The sequence below is a fragment of the Schistocerca cancellata genome, unplaced genomic scaffold, assembly GCF_023864275.1.
Source record: "Schistocerca cancellata isolate TAMUIC-IGC-003103 unplaced genomic scaffold, iqSchCanc2.1 HiC_scaffold_667, whole genome shotgun sequence".
NCBI lineage: Eukaryota > Metazoa > Arthropoda > Insecta > Orthoptera > Acrididae > Schistocerca > Schistocerca cancellata.
The window spans coordinates 37,570-43,569 of record NW_026046678.1 but is presented as its reverse complement, the minus strand read 5'-3'; the positions used below and the strand labels follow the sequence as shown (position 1 = coordinate 43,569).

Genomic DNA, 6,000 nt, shown 5'->3' with positions numbered 1-6,000 from the left:
GGCCTCCTGGGTGAGAGCCAGGTATCCTAGCCACTAGACTACACCGGATTACAACGCCAGTGCTCCTCCCAGCGAACGCAGCAAGCACCCACGATTAACTGACGACAACTGTAAAAAATCCACTCTCGCACGCTATAGAACGGCTATGCTCTGGACGCATATCGTGGAGACGAACGCCAGCAGTGATGAGAGCAAAAGGCGCCTACAAATCCTGCCGTTGCACCCACGTACTGTTCTACGACAATTCACGAAGCAGACGCTCACGCCTTGTTGTGCTGTTTCCTTTGCGGGGCAATGAGTGCATGTGACTTTGATGCAGGAAACATTACACGTTTGGCTAGCAGTGGGATTGGAACCCACGCCTCCGAAGAGACTGGTGCCTGAAACCAGCGCCTGAGACCGCTCGGCCACGCTACCTACGCAACACGCGCGTCACATGAGCTGCGTCCTACTCCACGAGAACACACAGCAACGGCACAAAAATGAGACGCCAAAAATTGGCAACGGTGGGATTCGAACCCACGCCTCCGAAGAGACTGGTGCCTTAAAACCAGCGCCTTAGACCGCTCGGCCACGTTACCCTTGCAAGAGCGGCGCAAAACGTTCCCTTTGTACTACAAAGATCACTTCGAAATGGAAGTATCTTGGCAATCGCCGTGCCATGTATTTTCACTGCTCTCGCCACTGGAAGCGTCTCTTTAGGCCACCCACAACAAGAAAATGCCGTGCCCGCCATATGGTAGCGACGCCACTTGTCTGTAAGCTGTCGTAGTTAAGGAGACAGCATCAAGAGACGTTTTCGTGCCGTGACCAGGTTTCGAACCTGGGCTTTCCGTAACCACTAAAGTATCGTAGCTGTACCTGTCAGGCGGAGCTAGAATGCTCCATGTAACAAACATATGTGAGCTCAAGGAGGTTACACTTGTGATGAAGTGGTAGTACAAACTGCGGCCTGCGGAACACGAGTGAAAAACCAAGAAAGCACTGTGATTTCGAGTACTCGTGCACTATCGTCAATTGCAACGGCAGCAAGGGAAAAACTTTCAAAATTGCCGTGACCAGGATTCGAACCTGGGTTATTGCGGCCACAACGCAATGTCCTAACCACTAGACGATCACGGCCACGGAGGCGCCCCCGAAAGCAGCTGGCTGGAATGCAAGTGTCGATACACAGCAAAGCCTAGGCCAAGGTGTACGCCACAGCGCTAGTGGCAGACACGGTCTCCATCACATGCATACAGAGCAGATCAACGTGCCTGCGCTGTCGGGACACTAACTACAGTGGTTAGCTGCATTCACCTCCGTGGCAATGTCTTGCAGTCCTCCAAGCCTCTTGACTACAGACATGTGACTCGATAACAAGTGGACAGACGCAGCATCTCTCTCGCCGTCGGGTGTTGCCACGAATCATACTTAACGTGGCTTTCTGCACGCGTCAGCGTAGCGTCAGTCGAGCAAAGTCGAGACAAGTCGCATAAGAGGAGCAACAAAAACGCGCATTTCCGGGTACCGGGGAATCGAACCCGGGCCTCCTGGGGTGAGAGCCAGGTATCCTAGCCACTAGACTACACCGGATTACAACGCCAGTGCTCCTCCAGCGAACGCAGCAAGCACCCACGATTAACTGACGACAACTGTAAAAAATCCACTCTCTGCACGCTATAGAACGGCATGCTCTGGACGCATATCGTGGAGACGAACGCCAGCAGTGATGAGAAGCAAAAGGCGCCTACAAATCCTGCCGTTGCACCACGTACTGTTCTACGACAATTCACGAAGCAGACGCTCACGCCTTGTGTGTGCTGTTTCCTTTGCGGGCAATGAGTGCATGTGACTTTGATGCAGGAAACATTACACGTTTGGCAGCAGTGGGATTGGAACCCACGCCTCCGAAGAGACTGGTGCCTGAAACCAGCGCCTGAGACCGCTCGGCCACGCTACCTACGCAACACGCGCGTCACATGAGCTGCGTCCTACTCCACGAGAACACACAGCAACGGCACAAAAATGAGACGCCAAAATTGGCAACGGTGGGATTCGAACCCACGCCTCCGAAGAGACTCGGTGCCTAAAACCAGCGCCTTAGACCGCTCGGCCACGTTACCCTTGCAAGAGCGGCGGGCAAAACGTTCCCTTTGTACTACATAAGATCACTTCGAAATGGAAGTATCTTGGCAATCGCCGTTGCCATGTATTTTCACTGGCTCTCCCACTGGAAGCGTCTCTCTTTAGGCCACCCACAACAAGAAAATGCCGTGCCCGCCATATGGTAGCGACGCCTCACTTGTCTGTAGCTGTCGTAGTTAAGGAGACAGCATCAAGAGACGTTTTCAGTTCGAGACCAGGGTTCGAACTGTTTCCGTAACCACTAAAGTGTATCGTAACAGTAGCTGGTAGGCGTAGGAGTGCTGCATGTACTGAGTGACTCTGTGAGGTCAGGAAGGTAATTGTGATGAAGTGGAAGTACATATGTGAGTCACTGCGGACTGCGGAACATAGTGAGTCGTAGTAATGGTTAACTTTCGGTGTGATTTCGGGTAGTACGGTCTGTGCACTATCGTCAATGCAACGGCAAGGATGCGGGGATTTACTTGGTTTATTGCCGAGAACATGTTCACAGTGATTCGAACCTGGGTTATTGCGGGCCACACGAATGTCCTAACACTAGACGATCACGGGCACGGAGGCGCGAAGCATGCAAAGGCAGAGGCTGGAAATGCAAGTGTAGCATGCATAGCAAGTATGGAGCAAAAGTTTGATTGGGCACGGGGGGGGGGGGGGGGGGGGGGGGGGGTTGGTGTATGAGCATATAGAGCTGACAGTGGTTGCGCTGTCGGGACAACTACAGTGGTTAGCTGCATTCACTCCGTGGCAATGTCTTGTATTCGAGGCAAAGCATCTTGACTACAGAGACATGTGACTCGATAACAAGTGGACAGACGCAGCATCTCTCTCGCCGTCGGGTGTTAGCATACGAATGCATACTTAACGTGGCTTTCTGCACGCGTCAGCGTAGCGTCAGTCGAGCAAAGTCGAGAGCAGGGAGGTGCATAAGAGGAGCAACAAAACGGATTTCGCTTTGCGAATTTTGATATTTAGGCTCGGGAAGTCGAACCCGGGCTCCTGGGTGAGAGCAAGGTTATCCTAGCCACTAGACTACACCGGATTACAACGCCAGTGCTCCTCCAGCGCACGCAGCAAGCACCCATACGATTAACTGACGACAAATCTCGTATAGAATCCACTCTCGCACGCTATAGAACGGCATTGCTCGTGGAGACGCATATCGTGGAGTGTAGACGAGCAGGAAGTGATAGCAGTAGCAAAAGTGCGTTAATTGCGTTGCACCACGTACTGTTCTACGACAATTCACGAAGCAGACGCTCACGCCTTGTTGTGCTGTGGTTTCCTTTGCGGGCAATGAGTGCATGTGACTTTGATGCAGGAAACATTACACGTTTGGCAGCAGTGGGATTGGAACCCACGCCTCCGAAGAGACTGGTGCCTGAAACCAGCGCCTGAGACCGCTCGGCCACGCTACCTACGCAACACGCGCGTCACATGAGCTGCGTCCTACTCCACGAGAACACACAGCAACGGCACAAAAATGAGACGCCAAAATTGGCAACGGGTGGATTCGAACCCACGCCTCCGAAGAGACTGGTGCCTAAAACCAGCGCCTTAGACCGCTCGGCCACGTTACCCTTGCAAGAGCGGCGGCAAAACGTTCCCTTTGTACTACAAAGATCACTTCGAAATGGAAGTATCTTGGCAATCGCCGTGCCATGTATTTTCACTGCTCTCCCACTGGAAGCGTCTCTTTAGGCCACCCACAACAAGAAAATGCCGTGCCCGCCATATGGTAGCGACGCCACTTGTCTGTAGCTGTCGTAGTTAAGGAGACAGCATCAAGAGACGTTTTCGTGCCGTGACCAGGTTTCGAACCTGGGCTTTCCGTAACCACTAAAGTATCGTACGTCCTGTACTGTCAGGCGGAGCTAGAATGCTCCATGTAACAAACATATGTGAGGCTCAAGGAGGTTACACTTGTGATGAAGTGGTAGTACAAACTGCGGCCTGCGGAACACGAGTGAAAAACCAAGAAAGCACTGTGATTTCGAGTTACTCGTGCACTATCGTCAATGCAACGGCAGCAAGGAAAAACTTTCAAAATTGCCGTGACCAGGATTCGAACCTGGGTTATTGCGGCCACAACGCAATGTCCTAACCACTAGACGATCACGGCCACGGAGGCGCCCCCGAAAGCAGCTGGCTGGAATGCAAGTGTCGATACACAGCAAAGCCTAGGCCAAGGTGTACGCCACAGCAGTTGGCAGACACGGTCTCCATCACATGCATACGAGCAGATCAACGTGCCTGCGCTGTCGGGACACTAACTACAGTGGTTAGCTGCATTCACCTCCGTGGCAATGTCTTGCAGTCCTCCAAGCCTCTTGACTACAGACATGTGACTCGATAACAAGTGGACAGACGCAGCATCTCTCTCGCCGTCGGGTGTTGCCACGAATCATACTTAACGTGGCTTTCTGCACGCGTCAGCGTAGCGTCAGTCGAGCAAAGTCGAGACAAGTCGCATAAGAGGAGCAACAAAAACGCGCATTTCTCGGTACCGGGAATCGAACGCCGGCCTCCTGGGTGAGAGCCAGGTATCCTAGCCACTAGACTACACCGGATTACAACGCCAGTGCTCCTCCAGCGAACGCAGCAAGCACCCACGATTAACTGACGACAACTGTAAAAAATCCACTCTCGCACGCTATAGAACGGCAATGCTCTGGACGCATATCGTGGAGACGAACGCCAGCAGTGATGAGAGCAAAAGGCGCCTACAAATCCTGCCGTTGCACCACGTACTGTTCTACGACAATTCACGGTTGGTTGGTTGGTTTGGGGGGATTAAAGGGACCAGACTGCTATGGTCATCGTCGCCTTTTTCCAAAGACAAAGAACACCCACAGAGAGAATAAAAACGAGGAACAAAAGAGATCACAGACGATACAGGACAAGAGAAACTGAGACAAAGACAAGACAAAACGAACTAAAAGCACACAGAGTGTGACGGTGGTTGGCCGACCAGAGAAATAAAAAAGGAAAAGCCAACCACGAGAAACACATTAAAAAATCAGTTTAAAACCGGAGGCCAAAGGCCAGAATCAACACAAAACAATAAGATAAAAATAGAAACACTCAGAGTAAAGAATAAAAACCCCCTGCCCGAATAAAACGTAAAACTAAGTCAGCCATAGCCGGGTCATCCGTTAAAAGGGCAGGGAGCGAGTCAGGCAGTGCGAACGACTGCCTGAGCGCAGCTAAAAACGGACACTCCAATAAAACATGAACCACGGATAAAACGGAGCCGCAGCGACATAGAGGCGCATCCTCACGGCGCAATAAGTGGCCGTGGGTAAGCCGAGTGTGCCCAATGCGCAGCCGGCAGAGGACAACAGACTCCTTGCGAGAAACCCGCAAGGAGGAGCGCCACACACCGGTAGCCCCCTTGATGGCCCGAAGTTTGTTGCGTGAAGGCAGGGCGCGCCATTCAGTGTCCCAAAGGTCCAGAATTTTGCGGCGTAGGAACGCCCGCAAATCGGTCTCCGGGAGGCCAACGTCCAGAGGTGGTGCACTAGTCGCCTCTTTCGCCAGCCGGTCAACATTCTCGTTGCCGGGGATCCCAACATGGCCTGGGGTCCACACGAAGACCGCAGAGCGGCCGCAACGCGCAAGAGTATGCAGGGACTCATGGATAGCCATCACCAGACGGGAACGAGGAAAACACTGGTCGAGTGCTCGTAAACTGCTCAGGGAATCGCTACAGATAACGAACGACTCACCTGAGCAGGAGCGGATATACTCTAGGGCTCGAAAGATGGCGACCAGCTCAGCAGTGTAAACGCTGCAGCCAGCCGGCAAAGAACGTTGTTCGGAATGGTTCCCTAGAGTGAGCGCATACCCGACTCGACCAGCAACCATCGAGCCGTC

General features: G+C 52.8%; 4 non-coding genes across 4 annotated transcripts; all 4 read right to left on the bottom strand.

The window, feature by feature from the left end:
- Nucleotides 1-498: 498 nt before the first annotated feature.
- On the bottom strand, nt 499-581 carry Trnal-uaa (transfer RNA leucine (anticodon UAA)). The gene has a single exon. It is a non-coding gene; the product is annotated as a tRNA-Leu (tRNA).
- A 469-nt stretch (nt 582-1,050) lies between these two features.
- Nucleotides 1,051-1,122, bottom strand: Trnah-gug (transfer RNA histidin (anticodon GUG)). The gene has a single exon. It is a non-coding gene; the product is annotated as a tRNA-His (tRNA).
- Nucleotides 1,123-2,022: 900 nt separating this feature from the next.
- On the bottom strand, nt 2,023-2,105 carry Trnal-uag (transfer RNA leucine (anticodon UAG)). Its single transcript has one exon. It is a non-coding gene; the product is annotated as a tRNA-Leu (tRNA).
- Nucleotides 2,106-4,174: 2,069 nt separating this feature from the next.
- Nucleotides 4,175-4,246, bottom strand: Trnah-gug (transfer RNA histidin (anticodon GUG)). The gene has a single exon. It is a non-coding gene; the product is annotated as a tRNA-His (tRNA).
- Between the last annotated feature and the right edge of the window lie 1,754 nt (nt 4,247-6,000).